Source organism: Hemiscyllium ocellatum, chromosome 39 (genome assembly GCF_020745735.1).
Source record: "Hemiscyllium ocellatum isolate sHemOce1 chromosome 39, sHemOce1.pat.X.cur, whole genome shotgun sequence".
In the NCBI taxonomy this organism is placed as follows: Eukaryota; Metazoa; Chordata; class Chondrichthyes; order Orectolobiformes; family Hemiscylliidae; genus Hemiscyllium; species Hemiscyllium ocellatum.
Window position 1 is genome coordinate 32535089 of NC_083439.1, and position 21155 is coordinate 32556243.

The window sequence follows — 21155 nt, forward strand, 5'->3', positions numbered from 1 at the left end:
TTTTTCTGACAATCGATCATGGTTTCATGGTCATTATATTCTTAATTCCAGGCTTTGGAATTAAGATCCATATTCTGGTCTCATCCCGTTGCCAATAGCAATCACTCAGCAGAGATCAGGGGAAGGGATGGGGGCAGAGCCTTGCCATATCTGTCGCCTGGCAATCGAATGTCTGTCAGAGGTGTTTGTAGGTTGCCAAATCAGGATCCCTCACTGAGAAGTGAGTTAGCAGGTAGTGGGAAGGGAAGGAGGGGATGAAGACTTGTTGCTGACCTCCCTTCCCACCCCAGTGTGGTGGGCCTTCCCAAAAACATTCAGCATGGGGTTGAAAAATTAATTGAAATAAAGAAAACAGACATGAAAGACCTTAAGTAAATGTTGACTAAAACATTTATTTATTTGCAAAGTGAGTGATATTGATTATCAACAGCTTTTATTTAAAATCATCAATAAATAAAAATTTCCTAAAGAATTCCTTTTCTTGTGATCTGCATGAAATAATTGAGTCTCCTTACAGTAAATGGTTATCTTTCTAGTGAAATTTGTTAAACATGTAAGGGGCTGACAATTGAGCAAATCAAGAGTTTGGTCCTTAAGTGTACATTTTGTTATTTGAGACTCGATCTTTAGTGAAGCAATGCAGCTTGCATCCACAAAATCCAATGAATGTTCAAATAATGGTACAAAGCTCCGTTTGGAATCCCTTCTTAACGGATATCTTCAGACATTCATGTAGAGCTAGATACAAGTGCCAGACTATTATATTGTGACTGGAGACTGCTGATAATTTACAAAACAATATGTTTAACAAAAGCTTGAATATTATTCATACTTTGAAATGATCGCTGCATTCTAATAGTTCTGGTATTAGAAAGATTTGCATTGGGCAATCTGGTACTAAATATATGTGGCAGGTTTAAAAATGACTTGAAAATGCTGAAGTTGGTTTAATTTAAGTCCAGGCCAAAAATATTTGATTTTGTTGAAATGGTGTTTCATAGTAAATGTTGTGACTAAGAAGGAGGCAATTCATTCTCTAAGCTTTGTTTTTGGTGACAGAAGTACTGAATTAATTTAGTTATTTTACTTCCAAAATTAGAGTCAAGAAATGTCTGTCAATATTAGTTTATCTTTCATTAACAAACCTGCTTAAGGAAGTTGTCATTCCAACATTTTCCCTTTGCCTCACTCATGCCTACAATTGAATATCTCAGGAGATTATTTTAACTTCAGTCCAATATTCACAATTTCCAATATTGCATGAGAGCTGCCTTGTAGACAGTATCTATAGTCCATCTTTTCTCCAACACTTATTTTTGATGCTTGGACTATCGATTTCATTGATGGGTAAAGCACTGCAGTAAATTTCTGCTTATGTCTAAAGGATGGCAGACTAGGAAACTCTTTCTTGCTCTTATCACTTGTCTCTGGGTGTATGGGAAGGATTTGCAGGTTTGTAATCAATCTGTTTGACTTCAATGAATGCATCTTCCAATGAGTCATTGCATGAGGCCTGAATGTGGTGCTTCTTGCCTGAGAAGTAGGCATGGATTATAATTCCTGAAGAAGGGCTTATGCCCGAAACATCGATTCTCCTGCTCCTCGGATGCTGTCTGGTCTGCTGTGTTTTTCCAGCACCACATTTTTCAAAACATGGATAATAATTGGTCAACAAGTCTTCTGTTCTCAATTAGGTATTGTAGTGATCGTTTGAAATTTGGCATTCTTGCTGTTGGCCTCCCTCTTCAGTATTCAAGGTTTGTATTGCTAAGTCACAACGTCGAAGGGCAGGACGGTGGCTCAGTGGTTAACACTACTGCCTCACAGCGCCAGAGATCCAAGTTCAATTCCAGCCTTGGGCGACTGTCTGTGTGGTGTTTGCACATTCTCCCAGTGTCTGTGTGGGTTTCCTCCGGGTGCTCTGGTTTCCTCCTACAGTCCAAAGATGTGCAGATTAGGTGAATTGGCCATGCTAAATTGCCCATAGAATTCAAAGATATGTACGTTAGTTGCATTAGTCAGGGGTAAATGTAGAGTAATAGGGTAGGGGAATGGGTCTGGGAGGGTTACTCTTTAAAGGATCGGTGTGGACTTGTAGGGTCTAATGGCCTGTTTCCACACTGGAGGGATTCTATGATGTTGTTTTTGAATTAGATGGCATGATTTTGCAATTTTCAGACATTTTTGAAGTGTTGATTGTTGCACTTGTATTGAGAAGCATCTGATGATGTATGTTTAGCTTTGACCCTAAATCTGAGCAGAATAATCACACAAGCCCAGATTGCCTGGTAAATGATGACAAATATCCAGTTTATCACTGAGCAATGCAGCATACCAGTACTCCTTACCTTGTGATCTATGATGAGGAGGTGCTGGTGTTGGACTGGGGTGTCCAAAGTTCAAAATCACGCAACGCCAGGTTATAGTCCAACAGGTTTATTTGGAAGTACTAGCTTTCGGAGCACTGCTTCTACCTGACAAAAGAGCAGTGCTTCAAAAGCTAGTAATTCCAAATAAACTTGTTGGACTATCACCTGGTGTTGTGTGGCCTTTTAACTTTCTTGATGTAGACTAAGTATCGTTTACAAAGCTGCAACTGGGATACCAGGAATGTTATCCTGTGATTCCTCTTTGAAAGGTGGAGGTAGGTACAGATTGGTCAAGCTTCACTGTTCTGTCACCACTTTTTAAGTGACCCATTCTTTTGGGGGAGGCTGCAAAAGTGCTGAATCTGGAGCTAACAGCAATGAAAGGTCAGGTTTAATGCTTGTAATTGCATTAGCTATTTTACGTTCACCAGTTGAATCAGTGGTTTGGAGAGCCAAAAGCAACCAGCATGTGTTGGCCTGATGTGAGTTGGCTTTTCACAAACAAAAATGTATGACAATATTGCAACAATATGGCTTCCATGCAATTATAATTGAGGAATCAATCCTCAGTTGTGCGTGATGCTATCTGTATGGACTTGGCTTTGCTATTTATAGGAGCCCAACAAAACGACCACAGCTGTGCACTCCCATCACCATGCACAATGTGGGTAAATGCTTTTGAATTGCCTCCTCATTCATGATTTTATAAAAGGAGTTACCTGCAAACCCAGAATTGTAGGACCTTTAATCGCCATCTGAAATCTAGCCCATTAATTTTTTTTATGACACTTAGAGGGCACTAAGAAGCCAAGTTACATGCTTGATGTTATTTTAGAAAAACAGTTGGGGGAGAATGCACGAACTGTGATCATGAAATAAAATATTCATTCTGAAAGTACTATCAGTAAATTTGTATGAGCAACAGTGGTTCGTACTGCTGCCTCAGCGGCAGGGACCCGGGTTTGATTCCACCCTCAGGCGACTGTCCGTGTGAAGTTTGGCCATTCTCTCCATGTCTGAGTGGGTTTCTTCCAACTGCTCTGGTTTCCTCCCACAGTCCAAAGATGTGCAGTGTCCCAAGGAAATGCAAGTTAGATGGATTAGGAGAATACAGGGTTACATTTATAAGGTGGGTCTGGGTGGGATGCTGTTTGGGGGCCAGTGTGGACCTGGGCCAAATGATTCCATTCTATGAAGACATTTTAGCAGTTTATTACCTTTCAGTGCAGTTCCACCTTCATGTGGAGCTGCATTTGGAATCTGGAAACTTTGTGTGATTCTCAAAATGAAGCGTAATTGCAGATCTAAATTCAGTTGCCACTTTGGAAAGTTTATATTTTAACTTTGCTTTTATTTAATAATTTAAATTTTTACCATCTAGTTCAAGAGGAAAATAGTCAGTAATTTTGGAGCAAGTATTTCTTCAGATGCACAAGTTTCTCTTTAGTGCAAGTTGTGATACTGTGTGATTCCAAGCTGAGGCACCTCAGAGCTATTATTGGTGAGAAGCTGTGTGACCGGTTTATTTTGACAGTTTTCAATTGTGTGTGTGGACATGTTGATTCAGAATGGAAAAGTTGAAATTATTTAATATTTCAGTATTAGGGCAAAATATGATTTGAGGTTGGCCTTACCATTTTGCTTTAATGGGTTGTTACGCCAGTATGGAATGCCAGCAGCAAAATGATATTGAGTTTACAGAAATGGTGCAATTTATCATAGAATCCGTAAAGTGTGGAAAGTAGCCATTTGGCTCATCGAGTCTTCACCGACCCTCTGGAGAGCATCCCACCCCTGGTAACCCTGCATTTACCATGACTAACCCCTTGCCTGCACAACGTGAGGTGATTTAGCATGGCCAATCCACCTAACCTGTACCTGGCATAGGCTGGTGAAGCCTGCAGTGGGACAGTAGTGATGGAGAAGGAAAAGTTGGGCTCTGTTTAAGTTATCTTTCGTTATTTTTAATTTTATTTTATGTTAATAAGAATGGTGTCGATTCATCGTGATGATATAACCATTTCACTGTATTTTATATTGAATACATGTGACAACAAATGATCCAATTCAATTCAGATCTCTTTGGACTGTGGGAGGAAACCAGAGCTCCTGAAGGAAAACCAACAGAGACAAAGTGCAAACTTCACACCGACAGTAACTCACAGCTAAGATTGAATCTGGGTCCCTAGCACTGTGTCCCAACAATGCTAACACTGACCCTCCGAAGTCCTTTAAAAATAATTGTATTCTTAAGTGTTCCTGGACAGGGTTAATCATCTTGGAATAGAGCTATCCAGAGGCTGGATTTACTTTCATCAAATTCCTTTTGTTTTAACAGGGGTATTAACTTAATTAACATAAAAGATATATTTAAAATAGAGGAGTGTGAAATTTAGATACAAGCGCATTTGATGTTAGTACAGCAACTTAGCCAAGAATTATTTTTAACATTGTGGTTGGTGTGTTGTTTTGTTCTCTGGATGTTGGCAGGACAGTTCAGGCTGCTCATCTCCAGTTGCTTTGGGAGGTGGTGTGGGCCTCTTGCCGCACCATCTGAGCAATTTGTTTGGCCTCTGCACTGGGAACATAAACTATGGTGTTGGACTGGAGTCAGGTCTGCTCCCATTGGGAGCATGGTGGGATCAGTAAATTTGCAAGATAGTTTTATGTGCTCATGAATCTGTTGTGTGCTGCATATAGATTTCTTTAAATAGAAAGTGGATCATTGACTGGCTCTTGTGAAAATGGAGACATATGTGGGCAGTCGATGAAATTCGAGGATTTGTGAAATACCTTTCCACAGTGTGGCAGAGATTTTACAAATCTTTTCTACAGTCTACTAATGCAAATGATTCCAACTATATCCCTGAATTTTCAGTGTTTTTGATCGTTGATTTCATTCTTTTATTTGTGGCGCTTCTGTTGGAAACATTTTTCACATCAGAAATAAAAGCAGAGAGAGCTGTAGAACAGATTCAAACTTTTAAACATGTCAATGCATGCTTTCAAACCATGATTGTGTGATCGAAATTGATTACATGTAATGAGATTTATGGTGTAGAATCCACCAGCAATGGTGGTACTTGAGTGTTTTGTTTCCTTCAGAAGATGAGCTAAATTGTGCCAAAATAAATGATGAAAACTGGTTAGAAAGATCTAAGGTAATAAATAATTCTGCTGGGATACATGCTTAATGTACTACCACTTTGATTAATGTGCCTTGGATCACAATTATCAGCTAACAGATCAATAATAAATAAAACCTTTATCCAAGAATAACATCATTCTAGCCATGCAGTAAAAAAAAATCGTGAAATGTTCAGGAGGTGTAGGCGAAGGGAATCTTTTAGTTGGCACAGTCATTTGGTTCAAGGGAAACAAATCTCCATGCTTGTAGACTGCAATCCCATTGCATCTTATGTTACAGCTAGCTTCTGTGAGAAATTTTCTGATGTTGACAAAGACACTGGGTTCCTTTCTGTGAGTGGATAGATTGAGATTGATTGTTTATGAAGACAGTGTCACCCAAATCTTAATCCTGTAGAATGGTATGACCACGTGCCAAATAAACTTCCTTGACAATTCAACCCCGTTATACTTGAGATTGAGATTTTACTGCTGAGGTACAGAAGTGCAATGAAAAGTGTACAATGTCACCATATACAGTGCCATCTTAGGTACAAAGTACCTAGGTACAAGCAGGGTTAACTCAAGACCTGACAAAGAGTCACTGGATCCAAAACTTTAGTACAAGCTAGTAAAAGAAAGAAACAAAGTTAAAAGGTACATTAGTTCAAGTATGAAATGCAAAGTACTCATTGTCAGTTCTGCATTGTAAAGACTTATTGTCATGTATTTTTGATTGTGGACTGAAATGAGAAAAAGACTGTTCCAAAAACTAAAGTTTGTGGAAAGGATGGTTGTATTTTTTAAAGCAGTTTACTGGTACTCATTGTAAGTGTGTTTATATTGCTGTTTGCTCAAGCAGTGGGGGAGGTTTGGTTGCAGATGAGCTGAAACAAGGCAATGCGATCAACCTGAAATTCAGCTGGCAATAAGTTGCTGATTGTTCTGTGGAACAGTGACCATTTGTCAATGACAAAAGCTTTCTGCCCACCAACAGCAATGTGATTGGTTCTCAGTCAGCTCAACAGCTTGTGGCAAGATAGCTTGATTAATGTTTTGGATCCAGTGACTCTTTTGTCAGGTCTTGAGTTAACCCTGCTATCTCTCCACAGAAACTGCCAGAGCTGCTGAGTTTCTCTAGTAAGTTTGGTTTTTATTTATCTTCATGGTTACTGTAAGCTGTGGGTTTTTAACTACCCAAGGTTGAAACTTTCCAAGTGTGAACCAGTCACTCTCTGCCTCTGCAAGCAAGTGACAGTAAACTGTACTTGGAAAAGTAAAACTGAGCAATAGCAATTCCTCAGAAGCCAAAAGGCACATCTCGGTGAACCTTGTAGGCAAATAGCATTGAATTGTCTTCCCAGCCTTTCCCTCTGCCCGTGACACCCTTTTTTTTTAATGTGTTTGTTGGTATGTGTATATGTAGGGGGATTTCTATAAGGCAATGGAGTTTTAAGTAATAGTTACACTGTTCATAATTCATACTCTGCAGTTGGAATCTGTTGTTCATAATGATAATTCTTAGTAAGTACAGAAATCTTGTCTGTGCTTTGTCATTCTGGGTTGATAAGACAGGAAAACTGGAGAGTTTGTGTATTTCTATAAAAAATTTGCAATTTTTGTTGCAATTCCAGGTCTAGCAGGGGTTTGACTTCCAGTGTACTACCTCGCTGAGGCATAACAACATTAAACCATTTCCTTTTCACAGGAATGATTGAATGCATTCTTGCTAGTCAGTGTAACAAAACAATGTCTTTGGTTCAGATATTTAGTATCAGAATAAGTAAAATATGTACTGAAAATGTGCATGTTAAAGGAAAAATATTGTTTTTTTTTAATTTGTCAACTGAGTTGACTGTATAAATATGGTACTCATGATCCAACTGGTTTTTTTTTGTCACTTGAGAGAAGGAATTAACTTCAAAAGCAAAGTACAAAGCCATTTAATACTTTTAAATAAATTACATTTTAATATTAATTAACTACATTTTCATTTTATTAACTTAATAAATTACAAAGTCATTACAATAGTTCATGGTGTATATAGATGTTTGGAAAGCACTTAAAACTTCACATTTGCAAGTTGGAACATGGCTAACTGACCATGTCTTGAAAGAATTTTGTTTTTGACATTTGAGTAGGGTTCATAAAGAAGCGATTTTTGAAACAAGATCCCAAAAGTGTTCAGTGATGGTAACAGAAAGTGATTTCTAACTCTATTTAAAAAGTGCCACAAACTCAGGTAGTGGTTGTTCGTGTCCAAATCAAATTTGAGGAAGAGCATATGTTGATCATGCATAGTGTAATTAAAACTTTATTGCCAGTGCATGCCATCATGAAAATAGTATTACATGTATAGTATAATGCAAATGAAATCTGATATCAGCCCATCTTGCCTGTTTGTGGGTCAATCAGTAAGTGATCAAGTTGCTGCTGGAGTGATGTTTTAGTGGCTACAGGGTAAAAGCGGAGCATGCTTTGCAGTTTTCATTCAGCTTTCTGGTGCATTACATTGTACCTCATTCGTTTGATAACAAACCATTATATATACTTCACACATTTTGAGTAAGGCTGAAGGGAGGTGTGCAATTACTGAATGACAATGGACTGTTTCATACTATTCACCACTGGTTGTTGATGCATGTGTAACGAATCATTTTCCTGTGATAACTTAAGCAACTTTTTAGAATTCGATAAGCAAAAACAAGATGTGGGACAAAGGAACATGAGAAATAGCTGTAGGAGTAAGTTATTCAGTGCTTTGATCCTGCTCTGCCATTTATAGAGATCATGGCTGATCATCTATTTCATTATCATTTATTCTGCAGTACAACACCCTCCTCCCCCATTTTCCTTGATGTTTCTAATATCTAGAAATGAACTGATTTCAGTCTTGAATATACTCTTGGCCAGAGAATTCCAAAGATTTACCACTGTATGAGTGATGATCTTCCTTTTTGTGTATGGCCTACCTCATTCCTCTTAACTGAAGAGAATGTAGATCCAGTGTAGCTTGTCCTTTCTCTTCGGACAGCCCCTCCATTCCAGGAATTAGTTTGGTGAACCTTGTTGCACTCTCTCTCTATGACAAGTATGTTTTCCTATGGGTAGATAGAACGAAACAGCCCAAAATACTCCAGGTACGGTAACACCAAGGCTCTATATAATTGCAAGAAAGTATCTTTACTTCAGTATTCAACTCCTCTTGTAGTAGAGGGCAACACGTCATTTTCATTGTAATTGCTTATTGCATTTGCAGGTTAACTTACAGTGACCTGTGAACAAGCACATCCCAGATTCCTTTGAAATTCAAAATGTCTGTGTATTCCTATTTTGCCTATCAATATGAAAAACCTCCTTATTCTCCACATTGTATTCTGTCTGCCTTTTTATTATCCACTCACTTGACATCTCCAAATCTCCTTAATGCATCCTTATATCCTCCTCACATCTCTCACTTCTGCCTAGTTTTGTGCCATCTGCAAACTTTGAAATATTACACTTAATGCTCGGATTAGCTGGGGTTCAAGGACTGATACGTGCAGGTCTCCCTGTAGCCTGCTGAACTGAAAATAATGCACCTTTCCTACTCTTTTCTGTTAACCGGTTCTCAATCCATGCCAAGATATTTCCCCAGTTTCACATACTCTAATTTTGTTTTCTAACTTTTCGTGCAGCTTTCTGAATATCTAAAAGCTTTCTGAATATCTAAATATGCCACAACTATCAGTTCCACCTTATCTTTTCAGCTCGTTATGGCTTCAGAATAATCAAATAGATTTATCAAACATTACTTCCCTTGCAAAAATCCACATTAACTCTGCCCAATCATACTATTATTGTCTAGGTATCTTTTATTAAAATATTAGCCCACCTTCCTTTCAACTTGTGAGGTCTGTAATTTTCCATTTTTCTCCTCCTCCTAAAGTCATGGAGTTAGATTTGCTGACTTGCAATTTGCAGGAACCATTCTCGAGTCTGCAGGATTTTGAAGCTAAAGCCAAATGCATCTTCCACCTCGATGCCATTTCTTCCATCAGGTCCAGAGAATTTACCTACTTTGAGTCCCATTAGTTTTTTTTTACCAATATTAATATCTTGCAGTTAATTGTTCCACAAATCCTTTGATGTTCCATTATTTTTTGGAGAATATTAGAGTTTCCTTCTGAACTGAAAGACTAAAGAATTTGTTGAGCTTCTCTACCTATCCTTATCCCTTGATAAATTCTTCTGACTCCACTTATTATTATTCACTGATATTTGGTTTTACTAATTTTTTTAACATACCTATTGAAGTTTTACAGTCTGTTTATTCTGCTTATTCTCAGGTTCATGTTTTCCCTTTTTTAAATGTTTTGGTGATTCTTTGCAGAATTCTAAAAGACTCCCAACCCTCAAGGTCCTGAGATGAATTGGTCTGGATTTAATTCATCAACCTGTCATCTTAACACATCGTTGTAATAGTTGTCCTCTTTGAGACGATTGCTGAGGGAGGAGTTACGTAATCTGTGTACAATCAGGGATGGAGTTGGAAATCTGGAGGAGGCATGTGGGGCTTTGCCCAAGAATTGAATAATGACACAAAGCATGTTAGGACTGTGTGTGTAATGTAATCAGTGAATATATGTTGTTTGTATTAAATGATTGTGTTTTATATGTTAACTGGCAGAGGCAAGATTCAAAGTTAGAATAGAAATTTATTGTCGCGTGTATTTTTATAAAAGCAGTACTGTGAACATATTTGTAAGTTGCCATGCCATAGTGCCTAAATTAAGGACAGAAGTCATCAATAACAAAATGAAAGGAAAAGTTTATCACAGTTCACTTAAAGGCACCTGGGTTCATGGTACACTGGAAATCTGGGCTCAAATCGCCACACTGGTCCCTCTGCACTGGGGCTACAGTTTCACACTGGGCTGCTGGAATATCTGGAAGCTGCCAATCAAGATCTCCATACCCAGACAAGATGCCACACCAGGTCAAGATCGCCACACTGTGACTGCCATTCCAAGCTGTTGAAAGCCATCTCGCTGGGTCAAAAGTTGTCTTCTGCTGAAGTTGTTGAAAGAAGGTAAGTTCCAATTTAAAAAAAAGACTGGAAACATTATTTTTTCTATGCTTTTTTTCATGTAAAGTCGATGGAGTTGATGAGCTTCGGACATCTGGCTGGGGAGATGGCACGTTGCGCTGCTACTCCACCTCCATCTTGAAAAATTATTACAACTGTCAGAACGGAGATCATGGATACTGTAGATAATTTCTGCATTTTTACTTATAGTCACCTTACAATATTGAGCTCTGGTAGTAAGAGTCTGTTAACAACCTTCTTGTGAACCTCTGTTCCATTGGCAGAATGTGCAAATGCCTACATTTCTGAACATCATTTTGAATTGTCTCTAGATGTTTTCTAATCAGTATGTTCAGAGAGGGTAATACACACCTCTGGAGCAACGGGATTTGAACCCAAGCCTTCTGGCTCAGAGGTAGGGTCACTGCTACTGTACCACAAGGTCCACTCTTTGTGTTGTTACTGTTGGACTCAAGATAGGTGGGATGCTGTTTGGAGAGTCAGTGCAGACTCGAAGGGCTGAATGGCCTGCTTCCACATTGTAGGGATCCGATGATGATTCTGGAATTCAATTTTATTAGCTCTGATGTGCACTCCATTAAGGCTATGAATGCCTGCTCAGAGTCAACAACTCCCCCTAAACTTGGTGTTAGCTGTAAATGTAGTGATGTGACATTGACATTATATTGTTCACCAAGTAATTTAACTGGGGCACAAAAGACATGAAGGGTCCCAGTACAGACCATTGCAATGCCCTTCTCCATGCTATCCTCAGTGTTATGCCCTTTCTGCTGCCCATATGACTGCTTCTCTTTCAGACAAGTTTAATAGTTTAATTACCCTTGACTCACTTATTGAGTCCAAACATTTTAGATGTTTGGACGTAGAGGCAACATACTCAAATAATCATTTGAGTAGTATCGTGATATTGGTATATTCAGTGATCAGGCCGATTTTAACATTGTGGAACGTAAAGTCCAAATTTTGATGTGCAACCTATCTTATTAAACTTTTCTATGTGCACTTTGCATGTTGATTTTAGACTTCTCTGTATTTCAGGACAGCTCCCATTTATTTGTGTAATTGCCTCTTGTGTATGTAAGCATCTAATGAAGAGTGGGGGAGGTATGTTGGCTCAGTAGTTAGCACAGCACCAAGGACCCGGGTTTGATTCCAGCCTTGCATGACTGAATGAAGTTTGCTCGTTCTCTCGGTGTCTGCGTGGGTTTCCTCCAGATGCTCCAGTTTCCTCCCACAATCCAAAGATGTTCATGTTAGGTGAATTGTCCATGCTAAATTGCCAATCGTGTTTAGGGATGTATAGGTTAGCTGCATTAGTCATGGGAAATGTAGAGTAATAGATTAGGGGAATGGGTCTGGGTGGGATACTTGTTGGGCCAAATGGCCTGTTTCCACACTGTCAGGATTCTACGATTCTATGAACCAACTATTTTATACCATAATGATATATACCTGCATCAACATTATTCCTTTCTGCACTTCAATATTTAAAATCCTCATTTGCTTTCTATGTTTAGACTTTAGACATGATAGACATGTGCTCATTGGCAACCTTCTAATTTGCATATCTGATGAGTTCTGTTACATGCCAGTAGTAAGGAGATGATCTATTCACTGCAGGATTCCCAACCTCTGACTTGCTGTTGTAACGAGTTCAGTTTCCAGTAAGGAATTTGGAGGTGGTAATCTCTAGGCAAGAGGAGTTTGTTCAGTTCTTACTGGAGATGGTCACTACCGAGCATTCTTTTGATGCAAACATTAGTTGTCATTTGTCAGCCCAAATATTAATGATATCCAGTCTTATATCCAGGGTCTGAAGAGTTGTAAATGGGATGGAACGTTTAGAACTCCTCAGCAAACATCTCCATTTCTGACCTTCTGATGGAAGAACGTTCATTGAAGCAACTGAAGATGGTTGTCCTTCAGTGATTCCTGTGGCTGGATGATTGACTTTCAACAACCAAGCCATCCTCCTTGTGTAGGTGTGATTCCAAACTTCAGTTTTTCGAAGGCACCCTGATGCCACACTTAGTCAAATTGATGTCAACAGTAATCACCTCACCTTCAAAATTCAAGTTTTTTTGTACTTGTTTGGACTTGGTCATCGTGAGCAGCAGGTGTGCCTTGGGATTAAGGATATCTTTTGTCAGGCCAGTGTTATGAAGTTGAATGTGTGTACTGTAGCTTTAAGAGAGACTGAAAGCTGGCAAACATCTGTGGTGTCACAGACTGTACTGGACAATTCAGGCTGTAACATAAAAACTGAGTTGTTTTCACAGCAGTTCGAATTTAACCAATCAGTTTAAATTATGCCCCAGGATACTAAAGCACAATTGAATTTGAATTTTACAGTTTTGACAACATGGAACCAATGATGCAATCTGATGTTTTGGGGTTTAAAAAGCAGGCATTTTGGACAGTTAGTGAGCAAAAGAGTATCTTCTGCCATTGACAGCCCACAAACCTCCTCTCTAAAAGATACCTTTTTCATGTGAAACATCTTTGCAGCAGAAGACTGATAATGACCCAGGAAGATTGACACCGGAGACGACAGCTGGTTTGGTTTTGAAAATTAGTTTGCTGTAAATTTAATAGGGCCTTTATCGGATCAGTACACTGTTTATAGAGTGGGAGAGAAAGGAAGATTAGAGTTGTAAATAGTGATTCTTTAATGTTCTTTCTTGGAGTTAAAGAATAAAATTGTTATTTTTTTCTTTAAATAGTAGCATTTCAGTAGCTCTCTGTCACTCATACTTTAACAGATTACGAGGTGAGGTGAACTTTTCTCTGTGTTTGGTTTAATTAACAGAAGGGACCTCCTGTTGTAACACCAGGCATGTCTTTCGATGACTCAGATCATCAGTTTTGGATCCACGTGTTTTTGCACAGTGGGAAGATGTTGCATGGGGAACTGGACGTTTTAGCTTTGGCTTGGTTTCCTTGTTCTGCCTCTGCTGCTGCCACTTCATCTTGCTGTTGAGTTACTGAACCTCAAAGTAGCTTTTGCCTTGAATGACCAGAAGGTGCCAGGCTTCAACTAAGGATCTAATAAAAACTGAGCTGTGGCCTTAGCAGAACTCAAATTGAGCATTCAGCAAGTTATTGCTGTATAATTGCCACATGATCCCAGTATCAATGACAATTTCCATCAGTTTGCTGATCATTCAGTGGTGGCTTGAGTGGGGTTTTGCTGAACTGGGCTTTTTTTTGATATCTGTTCATGGAATGTGGGTGTCACTGACTGGGCCAGTATTCATTGCCCATCCCTAGAGCCCTTGAGATTGTGTGAACAAGCTATTCCATGTGCTGTATTTAGACCCACAATGCCATTAAGGTGGGCGTTCCAGGACTTTGACCCAATACCAGTGAAGTAGAAGTTGGGGATGAAAAATGGCTTGGTGGGGAACTTGCAGGTGGTGGTGTTCTGTTGCATTGTCTTTCCCCTGATTAGCAAGGTTAGATCTCTTGGAATACAGAGAAAAGTAGCCATTTGGATACAGAACTGGCTCAAAGGTAGATGACAGGGTGTTGGTGGAGGGTTGTTTTTCAGACTAGAGGCCTGTGAACAGTGGAGTACCACAAGGATTGATGCTGGGTCCACTACTTTTTATCATTTAGATAAATGATTTGGATGCGAGCATAAGAAGTACAATTAGTAAGTTTGCAGATGACACCAAAATTGAAGGTGTAGTGGACAGCGAAGAGGATTACCTCAGATTATAACAGGATCTGGACCAGACGTGCCAATGGGCTGAGAAGTGGCAGATGGAGTTTAATTCAGATAAATGCGAGGAGCTGCATTTTGTGAAAGCAAATCTTAGCGTGACTTATACACCTAATGGTAAGCTCCTAGAGAGTGTTGCTGAATAAAGAGACCTTGGAGTGCAGGCTCATAGCTCCTTGAAAGTGGCGTCACAGGTAAATAGGATAGTGAAGGTGGCGTTTGGTATGCTTTCCTTTATTGGTCAGAGTATTCAGTACAGGAGTTGGGAGGTCATGTTGCGGCTGTAAAGGACATTGGTTAGGCCACTGTTGGAATATTGCGTGCAATTCTGGTCTCCTTCCTATCAGAAAGATGTTGTGAAACTTGAAAGGGTTCAGAAAAGATTTACAAAGATGTTGCCAAGGTTGGAGGATCTGAGCTATAGGGAGAGGCTGAACAAGCTGGGGCTGTTTTCCCTGAGTTGGAGGCTGAGGGGTGACCTTATAGAGGTTTACAAAATTATGCGGGGCATGGATAGGATAAATAGATAAAATCTTTTCCCTGGGGTCAGGGAGTCCAGAACTAGAGGGCATAGTTTAGGGTGAGAGGAGAAAGATATAAAAGAGACCTAAGGGGCAACATTTTCACGCAATGGGTGGTACGTGTATGGAATGAGCTGCCAGAGGAAGTGGAGGAGGCTGGTACAATTGCAACATTTAAGAGGCATTTGGATGGGTATATGAACAGGAAGGGTTTGGAGGGATATGGGCCGGGTGCTGGCAGGTAGATGGTGCATCCTGCTGCTCCTGAGTATCAGCGCTAGAGAGAGCGAGTGTGAGTGAGCGTGTTTATGGATGTGGTGTCAGTCAAGGAGGCTGTTTTGTCCAGGATGGTGTCAAGCTCCTTGAGTGCTGTCAGAACTACATCTATCCTGGCAAGTACAGAAGGGCTTTTGCCCGAAACGTCGAATTTCATATTCCTTGGATGCTGCCTAACCTGCTGTGCTTTAACCAGCAACACATTTTCAACTGTGATCTCCAGCATCTGCAGACCTCACTTTTTACCCTTAACAGAATATTCTGTCACAGTTCTGACATGTACCTTTTTGATGGTGGACAGGCCTTGGGGAATCAGGAGGTGAGTTAGTCACTCAGGATTCCTAGTCATTAACCTGACCTTGTCATCATAGTGTTGACATGCTGGTCCAGTTCAGTTTCTTGTTAATAGTAACCCCAGGATGTTCAGGTTTCGATGATAGCAACGCCGTTGATCGATTGTTAAGGGGAAATAGTTAGGTTCCTTCTACTTTGAGATGGACGTTGCCTGGCATGTGTGTCGCAAATGTTAGTTGCCACTTGTCAGACAGAGCCCGGATTTTTTTCCAGGTCTTGCTGCATTTGGACGTGGGCTACTTCAGTCAAATGTAACCTTGATGTCTAGGACAGTTATTCTCTCATAACCTCACCTCCTGGAATTCAGCTCTTTTGTCCATGTTTGAATCAAAGCTCTAATGAGATTGGAAACTGAGTGGCCCAGAAGAATCCAAACATTGGTGATGAGCAAAGCAACTGTTGCTTGACCAAGCAGTTACTGATACCTTCCATCACTTTATTGATGATTGAGAGGTGGCTAATGGGGTAGCTGAATTTGCTGTGCTTTTTGTTCACAGGACATACTTGGGCAATTTTCCACATTGGATAGTAGTCAGCAACTTATCTAAAGGCATGGCCAATTCTGGAGCATTATTACCAGAATGTTAGGGGGCATACCATTTCTTGACATCACGTGGAGTGAGTTGAGTTGACTGAAGACTGGCATCTGTTATGCTGGAGCCAAGGAGGTGGCTGAGATAGATCATTCACTTCTGGCTCATAACTATTGCAAATGCTTGGTGTCCTTTCATGAGTGGGAGCAGTTCCTATTTACAGAATAAGGTGTTTGATACCTTCTGTGTTTCTGCAAATATCACCCCCACCAACCTACCCACTCTCAGCCACCACACTGCTTGTTATTGTCTTACACAATGGAATAAAATGGGAAATTTTGCACCCCCGCCCTTTTATATTCTGTTCAGATGGTTTGTACAGAATATGTTTTTCAAAAACCAGCATGTTTTTACCAAACATGTACAATTCCCATTTACTATCAATGTTGCAGGAAAGAAAAAAAATGCCTTTGAGCAGAGCATGGATTGTGTAAGACAAGTCCATTTGCAATCCAAAGAGTTCTTCAAATTGACTTCAGAACAGCTGAAGGTGTAACTACTTAAATTTGAGTTTGAGAATAAATCCAAAAGGCACCAGCAAATTAAACATAAAAATGAATTTCATGGTTGTATACATATATATTGACACACGCATAGTTCATCAGAAAATACACACAGAAGTCGACACTGAACGTCTTGTTGTGAGTGAAAAGAATGCAAATCTTGCATGTTGCTTGCAGTTTATTCTGCCTGCATGGTGTGACAGACAGTATGCCATTGTTAAAGGCTACAGTGGTGACATTGATAAGTTTCTGTTAGATATAGAAAGTGACAAGTGCTGAAAGAGTTGAAGTATTTACTGTACAACCCTGTGGACATGATGTCAAGTCCATGGGTGATTTTACATTTCCTGCTTGAGCTTTCAGAGTTGTCAGAGTACACATTAAATCTTCACCCATAAATCTCTTTCGCTCATTGATGCAGATTCTTGAGATATTTTGCATTGATTGCTACTTGTTTGGAAGAAGAGAAAGCAGTGTTTGAATTGTTGCTTGTCATACCATACTCTAAGCAATTTCTATTTTTGCAACATTTTTGGCAAATGATAACCCAAATGAATTTTGTTAAAATGCAACAGAAATGAAGATCATACCATTGCTTTGGAACAAAGCTTCACTCAGTGAAAATGCAAGCCTGTTGCTCTTTTCAAATCTGTAAGTGTTTGGCTGGTAAGGCTTTTTGAATCCAAATCGAGGCATAAGGATGAGGGGTCCTGCACCTATCTGGAATGAGCTGAGGTGATTCATCAGCATTAGGCTCTATGCCTGTAGGTGTCAGTCTGTATTAGTATTCAGTAAATACACTTGACATTGGGCAATGGAAGATAAAGCTTCGTAATTCCAAACAAGATTCAATATAAAATTGTATTGAGTGAATCCAGCATCTATCAGCGTTTCATTGGTGTAAGATAGCAATGGTAATTACCCATTCAGATCCAGAGGGCAAAGCTAGTGTATTAAAACACATTAAACCACGTAACTAGTAAAGTGAAATGCTTTAAGTTATTTTGCTACATTACAAAAGCTGTGTAGATCCACATTGTTATTTGTGAAACCTTAATGCTTGAACTTCCCCTCCCTATTAGGTTTATACAAAAGTGTCATCATTATATTATAAGTAGACAAACCTACTGAAATAGTGTGGAACAGATTTCAGATTGCACGAAACATTTCTAAACTAATATTTTGGCGTTGATTCACTGCTTTTATTTTAAAGATGTTCTCTGATTTTGCAGAAAGCATTAATTGATTTAAACTTAAGAAATTGAACTGTATCATTGTTTCTGGTTGCTGTAGCATGAACACAACATACAAGTCTTGGGTGGCCTTGAGAGGAAAACTGTGAAAGATTGACCACACCTGCCTCTCTTCCCCCCCCCCCCCCCCCCCCCCCCCCCCCCCCCCCCACCCCAGTCTTAGTCTTGATGGTGCTCAAACAGAATAAAGAAATGTATATGGAATTCAGGAATGGTAGGCCATTTAAGTTCCTTGGGACAGTTTGACAATTCAATCAGATAACAGCTGAGCTGTTCATCCGTGTTGGTTCAGGAAATTAAAGTAATGGATTAAACAAAAATTTAAGTTTCTCAGGCTTGAAAGTTTAAATTGTCTTAATATCCAGAGCCTTTTACCGGGGGTGAAGATGTTGGCATGGGCTTGTGATTTACATTGTGTTCATCCTTTATTTTTGAAGCTGACCAAGACACCAATCAGAATTTTAGGAGTTTATGTTTATGTTTTGGAGTTTATGTTTCAGGTGTGGTGTGTTGGAAGATGAAAGATCAGTCCACTTGCAGCACATAAAGATCTGATGCATTTTGGACACACTTGTTTTGAACATTTTGTCGAGGTTTGTGGAACTATGGACATTTCCTGCTCATCAATTAGAGGTTGCGCTCTTCATAGCAGGTAGCACATTTGCTCATGAGACTGTGCCATAATGATGATCCTGAGTGAACTACTCCAGTGTCTGAGGGACAATGTTGAAAATCTTCATCAAGAGTTTTATGGTGTCAGCTTTTCTGACATATCCTACCCATCTTTTCTGAGCTCTCTTCAGCAGTGTGTGGATGTCAGGCAGAGAAAACTCAGTCCTGGAGACCTGAATTTGCCACCTGATATTGAATAGAGTCTGTAAGCAGATCATGTAAAATTCATGTAGGTTGTCTGGACAAAACCAGCTGTCCATACATTATAAGCACACGAGAGACTTCAAAGGACGTCTGCTCTGTGTATCTGTATGGGTCTGGGTGGTATATGGGTCGGTGTGGACTTGTTGGGCCGAAGGGCCTGTTTTCTCACTGTAAGTAATCTAATCTATTCTAATCCACTTTTATTCAGAGACTACGTACTTTACACTCCCAGAAAGCTTGTTACAGCTTGCCAAAGGCAGCACTAACTGTAAGTAAATGAAAGTTTAATACTGCAGATGCTGGAAATCTGAAATTTTAAAAAAAAGTGCTGGAGAAGCTCAGCAACTTTGGGTGGTTCTATGGAAAGAGAAACCAAGACAATGTTTTATGATCAGTATGACAACTGAAATGAGCTGGAAAATGGTATTTTTTAGGGTGTAGGCAAAGAGGGTAACAGAGCAGAAAATGAGGTGTCTAGTGCAAAAGTCAAAGACAGAAATGATGGTGGAAGGGGAGCATTAGAGATGTCAACATAATGAGCAGTAAATAGAATAGATAATATTGTTGACATGATAGACTTGGTGTAAGTTAAATTTTCATTCAGCATAGTCATGTGCTTGTCTTCAGCAATCAACATTGTGAAGTAGTTTATCAAAGTCGTGTCTGATTAATCCAAATGTCTGGGTGTATCTGTTGTGTGAGTAGAACAATACTAATGTATTAAATCTGATTTCCGAAGTAAAATTGTTTAAAGACTCGTGCTATTGGGCCATGTATCTTAGTGAAGTCAAAGTTACTTCCTGTTGATCTGGTTTATTTGCTCAGGTTATAGGTGATTGTGCTTGACATCAAATCCACTTTTCAAGGGGATTGCGCGAGTGACCATTCTGAAACCTTGAGAGTCATTAGATCCAAAGTTGAGATGTAGAACTAAACTAAGGCAATGTGAATGCACAAGTTGCTCTTTCCACTAAAGTTGCATGAATTTCGGCATACCTTTTAAAAAAAAACTTTAATAACAGGTAGCTTTTTAACTGTAGCGTTTTTAACTGTTTTCTGTATTGATTTTAAAAAAAATTGAAAGACCACAAGGGCAATATTCAAGCCTTACAATACTTAGTCTTTTATTCAACATGTTGCTGTTTGCTTCCTTGATAACTGAATTGTGCCCAACAGTGAGGGTATTGTTTGGTGTGTATAATATTGTGTACCCTGGTTCTGTTGAAATCAATGGTTCAGTTTAGCCCATGCTTGTTCTTCAATTTCAGCAGCATTACTTGTGGTCTTGTTGATTATTCTATTACAAGAAATCTTTGTCTGGCATCAGCCATGCAATTCTTTTCAACAGTTATAAATTGGGGTTTTATTTATTTGTTATGCATTTGATCTTATTGAAACCCTTTTAAAACCATAATTTTGGCCAGACTGACTTGATCATATCTCTTGATTCCTTCTGTATTTTGAGATCTTGTTTCCCTTTCAATATCCATTCCTGAAGCATCTCAGGACTCTTATTTTGGGGGGGTTTTATATAAAGATAAGCTGCTGGTGAATGGTCAGATACTTACCTTTGGATGAAGAATAGGGATACTCTAAAAGGAATTGTAATCACTTGCCTTCTTCAATTGTGTATCTAAAACATGGAATAACAATGTTGTTTGGAGAAAACTGCATGATGTTTCACTAGAAAAAGCTTGCTTGACAGATGTGTTCATTAATGTTGAAGAAAAATAATTCATTTCTTTGGGCTTGGATTCCCATGAATACAAAATGTTACTATCAATTGGATTAAATAGAACTCCAGTGTGACTTATGTCGTGAAGATTCCAGTACCGGGGTTATAGCTTAGTGATATGGAATAGCCATTTAGGTCTCAGATGCAGATGTTTCTTCACCCAGAGAGTGGTGAGCCTGTAGGATTTCCTGCCACAGAAAATGGTTGCGGCTAAAACTTTGGATGTTTTCAAGGAGCTAAATGTCTTTGGGCTGTAGGGATCAGAGGGTATGGGGTGAAAGGGGGAGCAGCGTACTGAGTTGGATGATTATCCATAATCATACTGAATGGGGGAGTAGGCTCAAAGGGCCAAATGGTCTACTCCTATTTTCTGTGTAACATGCTCAAGAGTATGCTGAAGAGTAGCAAAATGAAGCTTACTGAGTTTTACTGGGGGGGAAGGATGTATTGCTCACTGTCCATCCCTGCCACCTAGAAGAAACGTTGTTGGCAAACCTACTGCCTTTTAACCATGTTAAATTGCACCTGCCATGTTCTGGATCAGTGGTGCTGGAAGAGCACAGCAGTTCAGGCAGCATCCAACGAGCAGTGAAATCGACGTTTCGGGCAAAAGCCCTTTATCAGGAATAAAGGCGGTGAGCTGGAAGCATGGAGAGATAAGCCAGAGGAGGGGTGGGGTGGGGAGAGAGTAGCATAGGGTACAATGGGTGAGTGGGGGAGGAGAGGAAGGTGATAG

The 21155-nt window shown here is 39.6% G+C and overlaps 1 protein-coding gene across 2 annotated transcripts in view; it reads left to right on the forward strand.

The window, feature by feature from the left end:
* adamtsl3 (ADAMTS-like 3) overlaps positions 1-21155 on the forward strand; it is a 661690-nt gene that overhangs the window by 76692 nt on the left and 563843 nt on the right. The gene's annotated exons all lie outside the window — the stretch shown is intronic.